We start from the raw sequence: 22,451 nt of genomic DNA on the forward strand, positions 1-22,451 counted from the left end.
TTTTAACATGTTTTTCTGACATCTATGTTCATCATGCAGGCACTAGGTCTGACACTGAGGTTGTTAATGTTCATTATGTTGGACACCTGATATTCATTGCATTGAACAACATGTACAGCTGTCCTTAGTTTGCTGATGTATAAATGGATGTCTGATGATGCAAGCGAATCACTCTTTTGACAAAGGCCTCCCAGGCCGAAACGCGTCAAGAGGTTTCGCTTGCACCTTGTGCAAATAAAGCTTTTTTACTTTTCCCATATCAGCCTTCACTTTCTTTTTTGGTGCTGTGCGGCGCATTTACTCTTTTTCTAAGAGATTATCCATGCTCATTCAGATCAGGACCTTGGAGTAATATGTGCCAGTATTTGGAGTAAATGTCTTTGATATTTCTCCATTGTGAACTATAGGTACCTATGAAACGTACAAGTTTTTTGTCCTCAGATTTTATCTTACATTGCAGAAGTGATTCCCTTGGTGTCATTAGCGCTCTATGGTACTGTATGCCTTTTTGATGGTCTTGTGACTATACCCTCCTTGGAAAAAAATTTGGCGCATCGATTCTGCATGTAATTTAAAATCAGCAGTTTCTGAGCAGTTTCTCCTAATGCGTAGGAACTGTCCTGCAGGTATCCCCTTAATAAGGGACACAGGATGATATCTGCTCTAAGATAACTGTTTGTAGCTGTTTTCTTGGTGTGGGTACTTGTAGTGACCAATCCTTCTGCATTAATGCTAATGCACAAGTCCAGGAAAATTATGTTTTTTTCATTGATTTCGTGTGTAAGTCTCAAATTATGTGTGTTGGTATTAAGGATGTCTACAAACTTATTTAGTTGAGTCTGACTTCCTTTCCAGAGAATACACACGTCGTCAATGTAACGCAACCATAAAATTATGTTATCTGTATACTCCTGTAGTATGTCACTCAAGATAGTTTGTTTCTCCCACCACCCCAGGTACAGGTTCGCATATGTGGGGGCACATGTTGTCCCCATAGCAGTACCCTGTACCTGGAGGTAGATCTTATCTTTGAACAAAAAATAATTATGTGTAAGTACAAAGTTCAAAAGGTCACACACAAATTGGTTGTGATTCGAGTGCAGAGTGTCTCTAGTACGTAAAAAATATGATGTTGCTTGTATACCAACCGGATGTTGTATAATGGTATACAGAGATTCTACGTCTAGACTGCAGAGGAGGGTGCCTTTTTCAACCGTTACCCCCTCTAGTCTGCGTAGCACATCTTGAGTATCCCTGACATATGATGGTAGGGTTAGAACAAAGGGTCTTAAGACCTTATCCAAGTATACACTAGGTTCCTCTGTTATATTACCTATTCCGGATACAATGGGTCGTCCGGAGGGGATTAGACCTATTTTTGTGTACCTTGGGAAGTGTGTAAAAGGTCGCCGTTTGTGGTGTCTTGTTAAACATGAATTGATGTTCCTTTTTTGATATTAGTTGTTCTTCTAGAGCTTTATCTAGAATTGATTTAAGTTCCTTTTGAAATTCAATCGTAGGATCTTTATCAAGAACACGATAACAAGTGACATCACTAAGTCATCTCATGTTCTCTTTGATATAGTTGTCAGTTTCCATCAATACAATGTTACCCCCTTTATCGGAGGGTTTTATCGTTATGTTTGAATTTTCTGACAATTCTTTTAAAGCAACCCTCTCACATTGATTCATATTACCATTATATCTGATATTAGGTAATCTGCTGAGGTCTTGTGTGACAAGTTTAACAAAATGTGTCAACATTGCTGCTACCATACATTCCTGGTGTAAATTTACTGGGAGGTTTAAGTTGTGTATATGGTCCCATACCTGGTGGGATATCGCCCTCCTCCCATAAATTCAGGAGTGTATCGTAGCAGGCTGCATCCAAATCACTTGGATCTTCTATTCCTGCATGTATGGCTTGATTCAATTGAAACCGTTTGAAATGTTTATGTAATAAAAGTTTACGTGCAAAAAGCTGAGTATCCTTTACACTTTCAAACAGAACCTTGGTTTTAGTGGGGGAAAAAGAGAGGCCCTTGCTAAGGACTTTAATGTGTGGGTCAGTGAGGATGAGGGGACTCAGATTGATAATGAAGTTAACACTCATCAATGAATTTTTAATTAGTGATACCCCCCTCTGTTGAAGCCCCATTGTCTTCTGTTCCTTGACCCCCTTCTTCCTCCCCTTGCCCCGCCTCGTTCTTTTGAATATAGGTTTGGTGGACCTGGTGGAAGTTCTATCCCTAAAAAAAGAGGAGGTGGGAGGGGTGATGGTAGATGGTTCTTGTGCCTTTCTAGATCTAGTGTTAATAAAGGATCTATGTTGTTGAGGTTGAATTATTTTATTCAACTTTCTGTCCTGCATTTATGATTCACTCCAAACAGTTTTATTTTAATAATATACAATAAAGATTACGTTTTGCTAGGGTGTATCTCCCTTAGTGCCACAATATAGGGATTCTTTCTTTCCTCTCACTTAGTCTATCATCCATTCCCTGTGAGCACCACACCTTCCCTATACTGTTTGGTTTATTAATCCCTATCCATTTGCTTGAGCAGGGTATATCTGCTGTATCACTACCTGCAGATTGTATCCGTTTACATGTGTGAGAGGAAGCCTAAATACTTTTCCAAATGAATAACTGTAAGGTATCAAAAGAAGGTCATGTTTACATAATGGGGGATTTTAATTATCCAGACCGACTGGGGCAATGAGATTAGCGTTACAACAAAAGGAAACGGGTTTTTGGGGGTGCTTAAAGACAATTATATGACACAAATTATTTAGGAACCAGGAGAGGGGCAATACTGGATTTGGTCATATCAAACAATGTTGAAGTAATAACAAATATTCAAGTCCTGGAACATTTGGAAACAGTGATCATAACATGGTCTCATTTGAAATAAATGATCAAAAACCATATTATACTGGTTCTACAAAGACCGTAAACTTTTAGAAAAGCAGATTTTAATAAACTAAGGATAATGTACTAATCCACACCTGGCAATGCCAGAAGAAGTTCAAGGATGCGTTCTCATAAATAAAAGCTTACTTTAATGGATCATATACCAGAAAAAACCACACCAACGCGTTTCAGACTATCTCTAGTCCTTTATCAGGTGTGGATTAGTGCTCCGTCTTTTTCTCTCTCCTCTTTTTGCCATCTACATCCATTTGCAGGAGGAGGCACAGTTAACCCGTGGATTTTGGACACAGCTGGACTCGCTTTTCATCGTGGACATTCAATCCCATGTGAGTCTTTTCCAATTTACCCACAGTTTGTCCTGGACTTTCATAGTGTTTTCCATTTTAATAGTTGCTTATTTACTGGTCACCGGAAGGTGTATTGCTATAATTATATCCTTACTGCTTTGCCTCGTGGGATTATAGTGTACCAGTTTGCAGCTTTTGGAAACATCATACACATGTCTTTATTGGGTTAATTCCACTCTACAGGACTTTATTCATACTTAACACTGCTGTTTTATTTTGAGCAACATACAACGCTTTTTTCTAAGGATAATGTACAAGGAATAAATTAGGATGATGTTTTTGCAGGGAAAAATGGGGAAGAAAAATGGGCAGTCTTTAAAGCATTGTTAGAAAAGCCCACTTATCAGTGTATACCATTGGGTAATAAGTATAAAAGAAATAAGTCAAAACTAATGTGGCTAAATAAACAGGTAGGGGAGGAAATGGAAAAGAAGAGGAAGGCGTTTAGATTCTTAAAGTCAGAAGTGACAGAGGCATCGTATCAGAATTATAAGTGTGGCCTGGGTTCCCCGATTGGCCCCTTACCTCCGCCGCAGCTCGAGAGAAGGGGGGTTGCTGTGGGGGCTGCCAGAGAGGCGAGTGCATCGCCGGAGCAACTGATCAGGGCGCCGCCATCTTGACTTTGCGCACGCATGCGCAGTTTTTTCCACTGGTGCGGTGGCCATTAGAAGACATGCGCATGCAAGAGAGGCAGCCATTAGGGATAGCGCACGCGACGCCAAAGATAAGAGGGTTCAGCAGGGATTACAGCCCCCAGAAGGCCACAGAGCTGGGAGTCAGGTGGCCAGGCTTGGCCAATGAAGTGCAAAAAAAGTTTGTGAGGCGCTTATAATAGAGGTGCAGTGATTTAATTAAATCTTTTATAAAAAAGTGTTTACAAATAAATATGTGAACATTGTGGATAGTGAATAAATGAATTAGTGAACTTCGCAGCTAAACCCTTAAGGAGAAGATCCAATTCCTCCTGTTATTGATTGTAGAAAGAAGCTTGTGGGGGGCGCAGGTGTCACCATATGTGGGGGAAAAAAAAAAAAATATAGTGTAGTATGTTCAACAGAAAAAACAGCTCAATGAATCACAATTGGGAACTCACAATTTTTCAATAGAATACCAGCAGTGTATAAGTTGTGTGGAAGGCTTGCTTGATATGCTTCAGCAGGATAGACCCCCAATGAAAGAGATGACACACTTAGTGCAACATTGCATGTTCAATGTATATATATATATTTGTAAAGCAATAAGTATTGCACTCACATTTTGCACTATGTGCATAGACACACAAAAATAAAGATGCGCAGCTTTCGTATTCACCGTCAGCCCCACTCCCGTCAGGAAGCTTGGAGACGAAGCTTGGAGACGAGCGAAACGCGTAGAGTTGAACTGCAGCAGTCTAGGAGTGTATCCAGCACCCCCCCTGACCCGTGGGTTCCAATTCTGCGATCGATCGCAACCGAAAGAGACGCGACGGGCCAAACCGGAAGTGACGCGACCTCGGGAGTGGGGCTGACGGTGAACACGAAAGCTGCGCATCCTTATTTTTGTGTGTCTATGCACATAGTGCAAAATGTGAGTGCAATACTTATTGCTTTACAAATATATATATATACATTGAACATGCAATGTTGCACTAAGTGTGTCATCTCTTTCTTTGAGGGTCTATCCTGCTGAAGCATATCAAGCAAGCCTTCCACACAACTTAAACACTGCTGGTATTCTATTGAAAAATTGTGAGTCCCCAATTGTGATTCATTGAGCTGTTTTTTCTGTTGAACATACTACACTATATTTTTATTTTTTTCCCCACATATGGTGACACCTGCGCCCCCCACAAGCTTCTTGGCCAATGAAGTGACAGGATTCTTCAGTGAGGCAGTTGGGCTCTGATGGCTTTCTGGCTGTTGGAGCAGGGACGCAGCTAGGGGAGGTTGTACAGGTGCAGGGGTCTGTAACCCTCTGCACTAGGCCAGAGATCCCCTATGCCCAACTCATCCTAAGCATGTGGCTGCTGTAGGGAAAACTCCTCAGTTAGGGATCCAGCCCCTTTAGTGGTATGCCAGCTTAGGGCCACAGAGGTTGCATCAAATGATTGTTACTGCAGTCTGGGACCAGGCTGCAAGAGAAGGAGCGACATTGTTGCAGCGGTTACTCCAGGGGGACACATCCCATCCAGCGGAGGATATCGCTGAATCGGCGGATCCCCTGCTTCTCGTTAGCGCGCCCGGGTGTGGACACACCCAGCAGGTACCGTTCGCTAAAACGTGCACCAACACCGGTATAATAAGGCGCTGATCACGCCTAGAGGGGTGGGCATCTTTTGGGGACACTTATTGTGTGAAGTGACCAAAGGACACCTCTGGTACTATGGACACGGTGTGGTGATACACAGTGGTGGGACAACGCCCTGCGCGGCGAGGTATAGCTGTAACCATTAGTATTGCTATTGCCTGCATGTGGTTTATGGTTATTGCTCACAGTAAATGTTATTATTGTTATTCTTATCTGTGGACTGTTATTAATAGTTCCTGCTCAGGGTTATCCCACCCAATTGGGATCCTGTGCAGATGGAGGCGCTGCCACTCAGTATATTGGTTACCCCAGGCTCCCAGTAGCGGAGGCTCAGATTCCTGTGAGCCGACAGGTACCGCCAGCACCAGAAGACCCAGCACACTAGAGGGAAAGAGGGCTACATAAGGGATGTAAGAAAAGTTGCAAAAGGGCAACCAAATTAGCAAAAATTGAAAATGAACAAAGAGGATTGTAATAGAAAGTAAGATCAACCCTAAAAAGTTCTTTAAGTACCTTAATAACAAAAAGATGAGAAAAGAAAATATAGGACCCTTTCAGTGCGAGATGGGTAGGCAGATTATTATTGGAGATAAGGAAAAAGCAGAGGTATTAAACACATTCTTTGCCTCTCTGTTTACTAGGGAAGAATCAATTGAAGTAGTAGTGTCGCAGGAGGAAGCCACAACCTCCATATTAACGAACAATTGGTTAACTGAGGAAGAAGTTAATAGGTGGCTTGATAAAATTGAAGTCAGTCAGGCACTTGGCCCAGAAGGCATACATCCAAGAGTTCAAGGAGTTGAGTTCAGTAATAGCCAAACCATCACATTTAATATTCAAGGACTCCATTTCCACAGGACTTTTCATGCGACAGCAGGTCATCTGCGCTATCACACCTTACACAGCATAAGGGCCATAGAATGATATGTTACAAGCAGGTATATCCACAGCCAGAGAAGGCATGTTCCTTCAGCAGGTCCTTCGCCACGGGCTGGAGAAAGGTTCCGCATACCTGATGAAGAACCCGGAGAGGTTTGAAAGCTTGTAACATACTGTATCCACTATTTTTTGGTCCAATTAAAAAAGGTTTCATATTCCCTACTCCTTCTCCATCCTTTGTTTTATCCCACAGTCTTTATCCAATTGTCCTTAGGTGAGATGAGACGACGAGTTATTAAATCCCCAAGTAAATTGCTCTTTTGTTCTATTCATTGTTTGCAAAGTAATGAGGATTCAGTCAAATGAAAACATAAATTTACTAATACAGGTATGAAAAAAAAAAACAAACAACCAATGCACACAAAGCGCACCACGGGTTAGTTAAAAATATAACAATGTTAATATTTGGTCAAAAGACCACAATAATGATATACACACGACAAAAATACATTTAAAATGAAAAACAACACCAAAAAGATGCACATACCATACAGTATAACAACTACAGTACATTAAATATCTGGACACTCCCACAAGAGGATACTGAGCCAGTACTACCTTCTGTGAAGCTACACACCAAAAATCACAGTTATTCTATCAAAACAAAATCAGTGGAAGTTCTACTGAATAACCTGATTAGTAACCACAATGAGGGGACAGATACTGACCACAAGCTGTAGCGGGTAGCCTGTGAGCGCGAAATGTCCGGACTGCACCAACACACGACAGACCTTTCCTCCGCTCGTGATTCCTGGTCTCTCCTTTCCAGCCAATGGGTAAATGCGCAGAGCAGCCCCTACGCGTTTCGCAACAGTGCACTTCGTCAGGAGCACACGTTAGAGACTGCGCCTTAAATATCAGCCGTAACCAATGAGATCAGAACACCTTCGTAGGTGTTTTTTTTTATTTAAAATGTATTTTCGTCGTGTGAATATCATTATTGAGGTCTTTTGACCAGATATAAAAAATTTCAAATATTTTTAACTAATCCATGGTGCGCTTTGTTTTTTGCCTTCTTGAGAGCTCTCTTGGGAGTTCCCTATCTTAGGAGCGTGTGGGGAGTTGCTCATAGCGTGCACAGCTGTAAGCGGATTATCTTAAGCCGATTTGAAAAGGACAGCACGAGCGCAGAAACCTTGCTTTTGACTTTAATTTACTAATATGCTTGAATTAAGTGTTCCCAAAAAAAAAACCCAACATTACATTTTAACATAATACAAACAAGTAAACCAGTTACTTGAAGGACGATGACATTGTTCTACACTGATCAGCCCTTTACTAGATTTTGTTTTACCTGCTACATGGGACTGCCTCCCTAATGGCCCCATAGACAGTCATATATTTGCATTTTATTCATCACTGACAGTATACACAGCGCAGTGCTTAGAATTCTGCAGGCACAACGAGTCCTTGGCCCATACAGCTTACAATCTAATGTCAGGGATATTCAGCGGCTTGCCCCGAGGTGACAAAGATCTGGTTCCGGTTTCACCCACTTCAGAGCTGGGTGACATTACCACAGACTGCTCCATCCGGGCTTCAATCTTTCAAGTCAAAATTATTTTACCTAGCTTCATATTCTGCTCCAGAGCCTCACAAACGAGTGCCTTTTGGTCAATGGATATTGACCGTTTGGCAGCAAGGTTACTGCGGGTTAGTGGGAGGAGGCAAAGATAACAGCCAATTAATAATCCCGCTATATCAGGGCTGGGCAACTCCAGTCCTCACGGGCCACCAACAGGTCAGGCTTTCAGGATCTCTGCTTCAGCACAGGTGGCTCAATCAATGGCACAGTCAAAGACTGCACCACCTGTGCTGAAGTTGGGATATCCTCAAATGCCGCCCGTTGCCATGGAGATGTGACGTCAAATGACGCCAGGGGTCATTTGACGCGACGTCACCGCAGCGTCATTTAATGCCACATTAGAGGTAGGGGGGGGGGCGCAACCTAGAAGGACAGCAAGCGGGGGGGGAGGGGGGGGGGCGCAGCGCAGAAAGTTTGCGCACCACCTGCACTACAGTATGTAAACAAAACGATCATATCCAAATACCGAGGGGTAATCAGATTGCACCCCCTATCTTATATGCGGTCAATCCGCTACCATCCCGTACACAGGATCAATTTCAACTACCTTCATCGGAATGGGATGCACAGATTCCCGAGGACAGGGAACACGGCTTCACAGTGCACAGAAGAGGAGCCGAAGAAACTGCCGTTGCATCGGTTCCAGAAAGAGGCAGATAACTGCGTGCGAGCCGAAGTCACCGGGTCACACCTCGGAATAGAACTTTAACAGGCTCCCCCAAGAGCGAGAGTGGGAAGAACAGTTTGGACCTGCCACCACCGTGCTTGGCTTTCACAGTAGAAATTACGTATGTGCCGAGGTGTGCAGGCTCTTAACTGAACACTAAATCAGAACTGTGAAATAATAATATTATGAGTTTTTGTAGCACTAGTGGTGTGACGGGCAAGGGTAACCAGGCTCCATAATAAAAGGTTAAGCCCTCTGGTTGCCATTGGGTCCCTGGCAGCTACCTAGCCCTATAAGCCAGGGGCCAGGTATCTTGGCATGAAAAGTTAAAGGGTCCCCTGCTTTTCCACTTTCCATGTTCCCTTTACCCCAGACTCATGAAACTTGCTATGTGTAAGTTTTAGGTGGGATATTTGGGTAAGAATGCAATTATTTTGTTGGCAGGAGTCTGGGGTCCGGAGCTACCGGTAGTATCTTCATTCTACCCAACATGCAGGCACTATTTGCCGGTACGCGAGCAGAATTACACCGGGGCTATCCAGTGTCCCCCCCAGACCCCTGAGTTTCGAGCCCCGATATCCCAGTCCTAAGTTCCTTTACAGTCATGAGTCTCCGCAAGGTCCCCCATGTATTAAAGTATATTTTATTAGGTTTGATAAATTTCTTATAAAGGCTCTATGCAACTTGCCCAGGCATCCAGTTAAGTTGCCAGCAAGTCTGCATAGGGTCCGTAGTTCAAAGGGGAGAGAATGTCCAGAGCTGTGAAAACGTTTGGTAGGCAAGGAAAGGGCGAATGGCCAGGTCCGGACTACAAAGGGCACACCTTTTGTAGTTTCCAGACTTGGTGGAGCTGGCCTTGCAGGTGCCCATGAGTTAGCCAGGGAGGATGCAGCCATAGAGTCTGCTCTTCTCTGAGCTAAATTTATATTTCCCGCTCACCTGGCTTTTCGAGCCTGCTGGGAAAGCCTACTCCTCTGATGTCAGCCGGGGTCGAGCCCCTCTTTCTATTGGCTAACGGGGAGGAATTCCCACGCTCCGATTGGCTGTTCCATCCCTCTCCGATATAGGGATAGCCCAGCGGAGTGTATGTAGGTGCTGACTGAGAGAGGGAGCAAGTCCATCCAAGCCAACCAATCAGTGAGTCGATGAAGCTACGGCGGGCTGTTCAAAGTTGCTCTGTTCGAAATAACATAGCGACCGGCTGCGTTTGGAAGCCTGAAAAGTTTGCCTCGCAGAAACCAAGTACCGCCTTTTGCGCCCAAGTTCTCAGAATCGAACATAGCAGCCGCGGCTCGGAACAGAAGCCGAAAAAGAGGACCCGGAGAACCGGGGGTATATCCCGGTCAGGGTAAGCTCATCCAAGCGGGCGCCCTGCACCAAGGAAAGCCTAGATTTTCCCCCCAGATCCCCAGTAAGTGTATGTTTAACCGTCCCTTGTGTATTTCTTCTTGTTGTACGTGGGTTTATCAAAATAAATGCAATTTGTTTTGACTACCTTGTTCTGCCTAATGAATGATCCCGGTAATATATAAATGGTGTAAAAAGTACCTGGTCTCCCGTGACAAGTGGTCCACTGTATCCGTGTTACCTTAACCAAGAGTACAGAACAACAGTAAACACGTCGCTGATCTAATTATTGGGTAAGATGGAAATACTCTGCATAATTATACAACAGACCATGGTCATTTTCAGATGACTTATTTTCTTTGTATCTGAACAGGGAGTCGCCCCCTGGAGCAGAGTTCAATCCCACAAGAGACTCCCAATTCAACGAACAGATGTAGCCAAGATACTGCATCCGTTATCGCACTAGAACACGTTTCCGCAAGTTAACGTGCTATTGTGAGATTTGCAATTCAATGGAGTCCGCAAAAAAATCAACTTACAGATGTAGCGTCTCTGGTGCTGCTGCCGTGCATGATCATGTGACCGCAGCAGTCGCGGCACTGAAGGATTAACGCGGCGGAAGGTCCCAGTCAGAAGCATGGACCATCGCAGCAGATGCTGTTCCTGGTACCGCTGACTTTTGCTTGTTTGGCCGCGGCGCCCGGGGACAGCAAGTCTGGCCACATCTGCAGTAGATAAATCGCTTGATAACAGTTGCAGCAACATCGGCTACATCTGCATGTAGATTATAAAGCAGCTCCCCCCCTCTATAAATGAAACTGGAGTATTAATATTCCTGATTAAAGAACGTTTGTTCACAAAACGCACTGGAATAACATGAGCAACCACCACTTCTCCGAACGTTTTGGACCCAAGCGCTGAGACATTAGATGCATCAGACGCACCAGCTAGGTTTACACGGAAGCCTACCCCCAGAGGATTACAAAAAGGATGTTTAACAAACACCATATCAATGCATTTGTGCAGAATTTATTATACATACTAAATATTTTTGGGGCATGTCTGAATCCGCATAGTGGAATATATGCTTATCTAGACTCATAGATGCCCTTTTAACTATGAATCTACCCTGGATTTAAGATCTAGCTAGGGGCACAGCAACCCTTCTTTTCTATTAATATTGCTTGGGTCAGATGCGTGCTTCTCTCTTGCTGCGGTTTCGCCTGTTTTTAGGTTTCACAAGCTTTTTCCATGACAACCTCTGTTTATAGGCGATTGACAGTTTAAAAATGTTCTACTCTTGAAATGTAATATTGCTTCAATCTCCAGAGTGCAAATAAATATAGCAACAGATGGGTTCCACAATATTAAAAACAGAAAATAATGTATTTTTCCAGTGAGTAGATGCGGTGTTAAGGCACTTTCAGGGGAAAAAAAAAAAAAGTCTGTTACCCTCAACATCACAGTCCAAAGAATACGGTTAGTGACGGAATGGCGCGTCGCGTTTTCCTGATTCAACGGCTCCCGGGAAGCCTTTAAAAATGTTCTATTCTGGGAGGTGTGACCTTGTGACTTTGGGTCTCAGACAGTTATCTGCCTCTGTGCTTTAATTCCTTTAACTTGCTTCCTGATACGTGTGGTAAAAGCTTTTTGAACATACAGTATAGTCAAGTTGGTGTTGTTTTGAACTGGCCAATGACAAATCAGAGAACCCGAAGAATTCTGGCATATACCCAATCTGTAAGGAGATAGACTTCTCGTCTTCCTTTCTCATCCTGTTAATGAGAAAACTCCCATTTGTGGGGTCACAACTGTCATACTGTATTTATTATAGTTATTTTTATATAACCATGCCCATCATTATTTGAGAAGTGTGATTCTGCCATCTTCAGTAGCCTAGCGTTCTACAGCTGCCATCCCTTTTTCTTGCATCCAATCTATAGGGGCCGACTGCCTCTTTCCCAGGCAGAAGGGAACCCTTTGCATATAGTCACATCCCTGACACCATCACCATCCCATTGCTGGATTGGCTATGCCTCATAAACTATGGGATAATTCCTTGTTAGCTTGGTCATGCCCCGGAACAACATGTGACCACTTAGCCACTCACCCCAGCTGCTTCCCAACGGGCTCTCATTAAATAGTGGGGGAAACAGCTATATTAAGAGTAGAACTACAACCCCCAACATCCAATGTTTGGACAGTAAATGCGGCAATCAGAGCAATACTAACCAATCCATTGCGAGCACCTCTGGCTGTGAATGGGGACCAGTGTTGGTCATCAGACCAATGGGTTCAAAACACTAGCCTAGTGCATCTGCAATGCTTTACTGACTCCACTCACGGTATATTTGCCTGAAAATATTAATAAAAATAAAGTTGGGGGAAAAAAAAGCTTTATTATTCTCACTCACCCTTTTTATACGCGTGGGAATATTTCACATATTTTTTTTTCTTTATGAGGTCTATTGAGATATGAAAATAAATAAATCCAATGTGTGGTTCTTTACAATGTTAAGGACCTGTACACTTAACCCCTTGAATGTTTAACAGATTGCTGCATGGAATAGACATGAATAACTTTTACATTGCCCTTATACCGTACCTGTTACCTCATGGACCATGGCACGTCAGCGGCCCTACTGAAGTCATGTAAAATAAATAAGTAATGATGTGTGTTTCTAGTTGATAAATTAGGCTAACCACTTCAAAAGGAGCGGTCGTCCCGATGGAAAACGGGCCAACCACTTCAAAAGGAGCAGTCGTCCCGATGGAAAATGGGCCAACCCAAAAGGAGCGGTCGTCCCGATGGAAAACAGGCCAAACCAACATACCGGTCGTCCCGACGGAAAACGGGCCAACCCAGCATACCGGTCGTCCCGACGGAAAACGGGCCAACCCAGCATACCGGTCGTCCCGACGGAAAACGGGCCAACCCAGCATACCGGTCGTCCCGACGGAAAACGGGCCAACCCAAAGGAGTGGTCGTCCCGATGGAAAACGGGCCAACCCAAAGGAGTGGTCGTCCCGATGGAAAACGGGCCAACCCAAAGGAGTGGTCGTCCCGATGGAAATGGGCCAACCCAAAGTAGCGGTCGTCCCGATGGTAACGGAAGTGAAGAGGGCTCCACTTCCCTCAGCCGGAGGTCCGGTGGAACTCTGGGGCTGACGGACCTAGCAAGTTTCTTGGGCAACATGATAACATAACCTGAACATCACTGTAAGACAGACAGGCTTGTTGCTTGAAACTTGCTGGCCTGTCAATAGTCAGCCGCGGTGTCGCAGCTTCCTATTGGCCCGCATAATGCGGGAGATTTAAAAGCCATTTGTTTACCCTGGAGGTGAAGCTACCGGCACCACCTCCCCTGGTATCTCAGGAACTAGACCCCCTGCTAACAATACAGTACATGTAAAAAAAAAAAAAAAAACCAAGTCGTTGGAACTGCTCCTTTAAATGTGAGCAAGCAATGTAACAAAGCAATGGGGAAAGCCAGCAGGATGCTGGGTTGCATGAAGAATGGCATTGGTAGTAGAGAAAGGTTAAAAAAAAAAATCACTTTGTAACAGTGCTCAGTTATGGAGGCTACGAACCATATTTACTAGGCAGTGCAACTCCAGAAGACGTTGTGGCACTAGACATTGGCCCATGTCTCCAGAAGGACACAAAAGAGAGATTGTGCAAAGAGCTAGTACAATCATGCCTGATCTACAGTACATCATGAAACATAATTGCAGTGCTGTTTCCCCCAGTGATGCCACAGACACACAGGGAGTCTTACACATGGGAAAATTAATGTTGTTGTGATTTTTGTGCACAGTTGGTGAAAGTGTCAGCATTTTGTTTGTACCAATAGAAAAAGTCACAATTTATATGAACCTTGCAAGGAAAAGAACCTCCCCCCTAGAGTATATTTCCATGTCTTCTACAAGTCCTCAAAGCCTGCTTTACCCTATGATCACACCACACAGTGATTACGCTGCAGAGAAGCATTCTGGGTAAAAACATGCAAATGAGAGCACGATGTGTCACATTTTATTTGTCATGCATTTGCAACATGGATATTTCCCAAGAGCTTTCGCCTGCGGCATTACACATCTTGTACGGGGTAACATGGGTCAGGGAACGAACATAATGAGAAGACAATCAAAAGGCAACTGGTTACTCCTGTAAGACTTATCACTATGATCCAGCCACTCGTTCTGCAAAAAAACTGACACCCTAAATCAGGGGGGCTCAACTCCAGTCCTCAAGACCCCCTCCCTGAACTACCCCACCCCACCCAGTCAGGTTTTAAGGATATCCTAGGTTCAGCACAGGTGGCTCATTCGAAGACTCCTAGATTGTAAGCTCCTTGGGGCAGGGATTTCCTTTCCTAGTGTCTGATTAAGCTTTCCATTGGTATTTAATTCCCTGTACTCTGTTGTAAGGCACCGAGTACACTGTTGGCACTATATAAAAAGATACACGAGTACAAAATACAGCGACATACAAAGTCACCGATTATACAAAGTCACCGATTCTGCATTCCAAAAGGGAGGTCACGGATCAGGCACGAGAAAAGATACAGTGGGTAAAACAAGAAACCTTCTACTTTTGCTGTGAGATGTACAGCAAAAAAATGACAACACTGATTGGAAGGCCAAACTCCAGTATTAACTGGTTATTACATTTCAGATAGAACAGATAAACGAGTGCACTGCCTTCACAATTGACATATAAATAGGGCTTCTGTGTGCTATACGCAAGGGCCAGGGACAATAGTTAGGTAACTTCCCCATCAATTAACCCTTGTGCTACCAGAGGGGCTGCAGAACACACAGCAAAGCAAAAGGGTTAAAATATCAGAGTGAACTCAAAACACAACCAACTGAATGCTGGAAAAACACAGATTTTTGTGAAGCATCGGGCATGGTGTGTATATATATATATCACTTAATCAAGAATTAACCAAGCTCCATGTTACATTAACTCTCTCAATGTGGCTGAGAAAGCCTGCAAAGCTTTTCTCCCTGGCCTTTCTGTCTTTAAAAAACAAGGATATCTATTGTATTATGTACAACTGAAATACACTTGAGTTATTTGTATTTTTAACTATTAAACACACACACACACACACACACACACACACACACACACACACACACAGAAATAAATATATAAAAAGAGGATGTGCAAAGTGACACGAAGCACATTTTCCAGCAGTTAGGTGAATATTAGGATCTAGATCTGCATTCGATTGTTAGCTCTTGCGCACTGCTTTCTATAGGGGGCTCCTTACTGTATGTATTAACCTGTTCACAGCCGGAGGCCCGCAATGACATCTCTTTAAGCCAACAGTTTCCAATCCCACAGAAGCAGAGCACCTGCTAGAAATGGGATCCACAGAGAGTGATCGCATTATCAGCCTGTATATCAACTGGCCCTACACATATCCCATAGGGGGATTCTGAAATCAGCTGTATAGGTGCAATGTTACTACAGCTTGTCCCTATCAAATCTGATCCCAGATCCACATTGTAATGCAATAAAGAAGGGGGGGACAAGTTGAATTCACAGGCACCTTTAGCAAATTAACTGTCAATGGCACACCCCTGCAATCCCCAGGCAGATAGATGATAGATACACAAATAGATATATAGATACACAAATAGATATATAGATACACAGGTAGATGGGTATGGTAGGTAAGAAAGAAGCCGGCTGCAATGAATAAGGTGACCCTTTGCACAGCAGGAAATGAATGGAGAACACAAACCTTTCTGTTCAGCTGTGTCCTGCAGCCTGACATGCACAGGAGCCCAGCCAGAGGAGGAAGGAACCAAACAGGAAGCGGGGGGGGGGGAAGTGACAACATGCAACACGCTTTCCTAAAGCTCCTGTGCCTCAAACGCTGTGTCACAATTACATGTGAAATCATAACGATTTGTGCGATGTAAACCACTGCTGCAGATTAAGGCAATGTTGCTTTTGTGTTGAATTGGTTGAATTAGCTGCTCCACCCCCCCCTCCCTCTCTGGTGGCTTGAGATGGAACATCCCGCTCTAACGCAATAGCTGTATGGCTCAGAGAAAGGAAATTAACCCCTCCCTTCCTGGTTCCTTAGAATGAACAGTATATTCTTTATTCCTCAATGAAAGCTTTTTTTTGTGGCAATAATGCAGAACAGGGGTTAGTTTAACCACTTCACCCCCAGAAGGGGGCATTTAACACAATGTCACTGAGGGCCAATCCGCCGTAAAAGGATGAACCAGACTTTAAATTATATTTATGCAAGATGAAAGCCCAACGTGGGTAAAGAATATTAACCCATTCGCAGCCAGAGGGGCAGGAAGCCTCCTTAATCGTATGCACCAATTTGATGCCGTGTACAGTACCTATCAACTCTCCCTCTAAAACAGGGCGACATGTAACTCAATTATGGATGGCTCTATTACCAGTGATTGTTACATCACTGCTAAGACACTCAGCCTCAAATGTTAATGTCATTTTAATATCACTTTCAAACACCCCCTCCTGCTATTTCAAAGACAGTCCACATCACAGGCAGAGCTATATATATATATAAAACATTTAGGAATAGAAGTGTAACGGGTGTTCGCTATGAATACCGCCGCTACTACTTGCTGTGCAACCTGTGTGGCTCTCAGGAGCCTAAGCCTCCGCTTGGGGAACCTGGGGTACAAACATATCATACATCTCTAGGTGCAACGCCTCCACCTGGGAGGGATCCCAACGGAGTGGGAGGAGGCCCTCACAGGAAACAACCACACAACGCTACCGAATATAAAACAGGACTGGCTTTACTGCAGGGAAACACACATATCACGTAATAACATCATAACATCATATCAGCATAACCTCATCCTGCGCCACGGCGGACGCTAACCACACTGGGTGTCACGGCGGACGCTACCACCTCTAGGCGTCACGGCGGACGCTATCACCTCTAGGCGTCACGGCGGACGCTATCACCTCTAGGCGTCACGGCAGACGCTATCACCTCTAGGCGTCACGGCGGACGCTATCACCTCTAGGCGTCACGGCGGACGCTAACCACCCACAATGTGACCCCACCCTGTGTCCAGTAACCCCCACCCAAATGTCTCGTGCTCCCGAAGTCAAATACCACTGTACATGTGTATGTGTGACTGCGCAGCCACTATGTTTGGTGATAGGCCTGGTTGGTGCACGTGAGTTGCAGGTTACCTGCCCGGGCTCCAGCCACGGGTACCGCGATATAAATCCGCACGATCCGACGTGGTCCTCCACACCGCGTGGGTTGAAAGTCCAGCGCGAACAATGTCACTCCTTATCGCAGGGTCTTTGGTGGTGTTCTGAGCCCAGAACCCACCTCACAGGGCAGCACGGCTTCAACACTGTGTCCCTGTCTATTCAACCAATAATGGGGCAGTGTCCCTATCTAGGGCCTGTCCCTAAGCTCCACAAGCTACTAGATGGCTCAGGACCTAACTGGGACCTTGGGGGCTGCTGGCCTAATGCAGAGGGTCACTGACCCCTACAGCCACCTCTTACCCCTATCTGGTCCGGATCCTGACTGCCTGCGTGGCTGCAAAACCCCGCGAAATGTAGCAATCTCTTCCCAGGCAAATCCCTCAGCCCTATTGGCTCTCTGGCGTCAGGTGTCTCTGCCCCTATGCACCCTGGGGGCTGGCATGCTCATCTCGCGCATGCGCGAGCTATCTGGTCCTCCCGCGCTGGGTTCGGCACTGCGCATGCGCAACAGCCCTAACATGGCGGCGCCCTGCTTCCCGAGCCGCCGGGCCGGTAGCAACGCGATCGCGGCCTTAGCGACGGCCCGATCGCGTCCCCGGCAACCGGCCTGCTCGCCGCTCGCGTCCCTAGCTACCAGGGATCTCTCCTTCGCGCGCCGGCCCCCCCTCACTCCCTCGCACACAGCGTCTGCCGAAAGGGAGGAGGGGGTCAGCCATGACAGGGGGGACCTGGCTACATCCTCCCCCTGGTGAGAACTCCAACGTCCTCGCTTGAACCACATAACCTTCCAACAGTGTACAAAAATTATATAATAAAAATGCAGTGTTAAAATACAACTTAACGATTACTCTAAACGAGATTGTACAGTTCAACAAACATATTTATAACTGAGGCTAGCTTGGCTTTAGCTTGCTGCTGAGACTCATAGTGAGGTGCCCCTAATGAATCATAAGCCACTCTAGTGGGAGGGCGTCTCACTCGCTGGCTCCTGCGAGTCTCAGTCTCCATTTCTTCCTCTTGAGACAGACCATCGTAGGCTTGAGGCCTAGACTATCTGGCAGAGGGTGAACCAGTTTGGGGAAAGTCTCTTTGTAACTGAACATTGTCTCTTTGAGGCACAAAACTCGGAGTGGTAGGATCTAATGTTTGGTTACTTGGTGATAATTCTGATGAAGGTACTTTGTCAGCCGGCCCCTTACTTGTTGCTCCTTCGGGAGGTGCCCACCAGTCTCTGTTGGATGTTCCCTCCAAAGGATCTTGAATTGTCTCATCTGTGGGCCCTGGATTCTCAATAGACTCTTCAGGCTCACTGTCGTTTATTACTGTTTCTGTTTCGGGTTCACTTTCTCCCAGTTGGGAGATAGGTAACAAGTGGTTTCGGTGCCAGACTTTTACCCTGCCATTCACGTCACGTATGCGATAAACAGGGAGGCCCGGCATTTGGGACTCTACTTGAAAAGGCCCCTCTCTCCAGCGATCAGCTAACTTGTGCTTGCCTGGAATCCCTAAGTTGCGTAGGAGAACTGCGTCTCCCGGTTGGAGCGCTCTATAGCGTACTTTGTGGTCGTACCGTCTTTTATTATTGGCATTCAGTCGAGCGGTGGCTCTTTCGGCTAACTGATAGGCAAGGTGCAGACTGTCCTGGAGTCTCTGCACATATCGATAATGAGCCATGTTGGGTACCCCGTCGGTAGATACCCGTAGGCGGATGTCGATTGGCAGTCTGGCTTCTCTCCCGAACATCATGAAGTATGGGGTGTACCCGGTGGACTCGTGCCTAGTGCAATTGTAGGCATGCACCAAGGCCTCAACATGTTTACTCCATTCTCCTTTTTGGGAATTTTTCAGAGTGCCTAGCATGTCCAGCAATGTCCGATTAAATCTTTCAGGGAGCGCATCTCCCTCTGGGTGGTAGGGAGTAGTCCTGGACTTTTGAATGTTCAACAGTGTTAGCAACTCTTTGATCAGCTTGCTCTCAAAATCCCGTCCCTGGTCAGAGTGCATCCTGCTGGGCAGACCATAATGCACAAAATACTTCTCCCACAGTACTTTAGCCACTGTGGTAGCCTTCTGGTCCTTCGTGGGGAAGGCTTGAGCGTATCGAGTATAGTGATCTGTCACTACTAGCACATTTCCTATACCCTTTGAATCTGGCTCTATGCACAAAAAGTACATACAAACTAAATCCATAGGCCCAGCACTTTTGAGATGGCCCATTGGAGCAGCACGGGTGGGAAGGGTCTTCCTATGAATGCACCGTAGACATTTTCTGCAGTGTTGTTCAATTGACTCCCGCATTCTAGGCCAGAAGAACCGGTCTCGCACTAAACCCAAGGTCTTATCCACCCCCAAATGTCCATGATCATCATGTAGTGATCTTAAAACGAGGCCTTGCATACGCCGAGGTAGAAATAGTTGTCGACGGTCAGGATGATTGTGGAATTGAACAACCCTATAGAGTAGGCCGTTATTCATCTCAAACTTATCCCATTCTCTCATGAGAAGACTCACATCCTCGCGAGGAGCCCATTTCACCAGTGAAGAGTCATTTTTGTGTAGGGCCTCTCGGACAGCCTTAGCCGCAGGATCATGTGTCTGTGCTAGTACCAGTTCCTTCACCGTGAAGATAACGTCTTGTGTTAGACCCATGCCATCGGGGTGGCAGTAAGCTTCTGGAAGGGCTTGAGGTCGACACCCTAAAGAATCCACTACTCGTAGCTCGGAGAATGCCACTCGGTCGTTTACAATAGCAGCAGTGGAACACATAGCTCTCATTCCTGGTCCTGGAATTTCTTCCCAAGGGCCATCGTCGGCGGTCTCGCCCAGTCCCGATCTCCTAGATAGAGCATCGGCTCCTATATTGAGAGGTCCAGGCTTATATTTCATAGAAAACTGGTAATTGGCAAGGGTGGCCAACCATCTGTGACCGGTCGCATCTAACTTGGCCGTGGTTTGTACATAGGTCAGCGGATTGTTGTCTGTTCGGACCGTGAAGGTGACCCCATATAGGTAATCATGTAGTTTGTCAGATATGTCCCATTTGAGGGCGAGGAACTCCAATTTGTGAACTGGATAATTCTTTTCACTGGGAGTCAAACTTCTACTTGCATATGCCACAGGACGAAGCCCAGTGGGGTACTTCTGGTGTAGCACAGCTCCCAATCCGTTGAGGCTGGCATCCACGTGCAGAATGTAAGGCTTCTCCGGGTCAGCATAGGCTAGGACGGGAGCCTCTGTTAAACTATTCTTCAGCCTCTTAAATGCTTCTTCACAAGCGGGCGTCCACCGATCCCCGAAGGGGGTCCTTGCGGTGGTCCTCTTCTGCTTGGGTTCCTCTGGATAGACCTTCAGCAGATCATTCAGCACAGCTGCCTTCTTGGAGTATCCGTCCACGAATCGTCTATAGTATCCACAGAACCCGAGAAATGACCTCAGCTCCATCACATTCTCTGGTCTTGGCCAATTCACCACCGCCTCCACCTTGGCCGGGTCGGTGGCCACTCCGTCTGCGGACACGATATGACCCACATAAGTGACCGATGTTCGACAGAAGCGGCACTTATCCAAGGAGAGCTTCAGGCCTTCTTTCCCTAAGCGATCCAACACTTTCATCAGCCTATTCTCGTGTTCTTCAAGTGTGGTTCCGAACACAATTATGTCGTCTAGGTAGACCAGACACTCACGCGGACACATATCTCCAATCGTCTTTTCCATAAGCCGTTGGAAAGTGGCTGGAGCGCCACAGATACCTTGGGGCATCCGAGTGAACTGATAAAATCCCAGAGGACAGACGAACGCCGTCTTCTCTTGATCAGTGGGGCTCATCGGAACCTGGTAATACCCAGATCGAAGGTCCAACACGCTAAACCACTGGCTTCCGGACAGTGCGCTGAGGATCTCCTCTATTCGGGGTAGCGTGTATTGGTCAGGCACAGTACGTCTGTTCAATGTTCTGTAGTCCACGCACAATCGATCAGACCCATTCTTCTTTCGTACCACCACAATCGGTGAGGCATAGGGACTCCGAGATCCGGTCACTATACCGGCCGTTTCCATCTCATTCAGGACACCACGCACATCCTCCACATCTCTGGGAGCTAAGCGGCGCGACCTTTCCCTAAATGGCGTGTCATCATTCAGACGAATCGTGTGCTGAGCGCTTCTGCTGCATCCCACGTCCATCTCACTAGTAGAGAACACATCTCGTCTCTCTCTCAACTGAGCACGTAGCTTCTCTTTCCATGCTTCCTCCAGGGGAGACTCTCCGAAGTCGAATTGTAGTGCCTCGGCCTCTTCTCCCACACGGGCAGTGTGAACGGTCACTGGGTCGTCTACAGGATCCACAGGATAAATTCTACCCAACCTTTGTCCTACTTCCAGCGGCACGGTATGGAGAGACATGTTCTGGATAGACACGGTAATCTTCCTGGGGACAGTAGATGGCCAATCCCGTACTTCAGGTATCATTCGGTATCCCCACTGACTCTCAGACTCGGGGAGGGTCTCCAGCGAGAAGTATCGGTCGTGTTCATGCCGACTGGGGTACTCGATCAGCGCTGTCACTTGCCTCACTCCCCCTGGTGGAATCTGCAATAACCCTCGCTCTTGATTAAAGATTTCACCATACTCTTCTTCATACGCCACCCTATAGCATTCTTCCCGCAGGCCAGGGGCTATATTCAGGGATGACAACGGTAGCTCGCCGGCTTCTTGTAGGAATGAGCGAATCACCGACCTCACAATATCTGCATTCGTGCCTAGTATGATGGGGGCACTGGGATGTTCTCGAGCCTCCGGACAGACCAAAGCTTCCACCAGCATGGGATGCGACTTGTTAGTGTTCAACTGCAAGATATCCAGCTTGACCGCCACTATTCCGTCTATGGGATAATCATCTTTACTCAGTCCCCATAACTTCATCTTTTCGGCTGACTGCAAGGGAAGATGGCTGAGGTGCTGGTCGTAGAATGGACGGTAGATGATGGTCACTTGTGATCCAGTGTCCAGAAGTGCTGAAGAGTATATCCCCTCCACGACGACTCTTATTACAGCGGTGGGTCCTACTCGGCAGTAAGCATCGGCCGGGGGCGTCTCCGCCGTGGAAGGCCTCCCC

General features: G+C 46.0%; 1 protein-coding gene across 1 annotated transcript in view; it reads right to left on the minus strand.

Annotated features, from left to right (window-relative positions):
* THEM6 (thioesterase superfamily member 6) overlaps window positions 1–15,913 on the minus strand; it is a 50,932-nt gene extending 35,019 nt beyond the window's left edge. The window contains exon 1 of the mRNA XM_075581527.1: window positions 15,861–15,913. The gene's annotated coding sequence lies outside the window, so the exon portion shown is untranslated. The remainder of the gene's footprint in view (window positions 1–15,860) is intronic.
* Window positions 15,914–22,451: the final 6,538 nt, after the last annotated feature.

This window comes from Ascaphus truei, chromosome 2 (assembly GCF_040206685.1).
Source record: "Ascaphus truei isolate aAscTru1 chromosome 2, aAscTru1.hap1, whole genome shotgun sequence".
Lineage (NCBI taxonomy): Eukaryota > Metazoa > Chordata > Amphibia > Anura > Ascaphidae > Ascaphus > Ascaphus truei.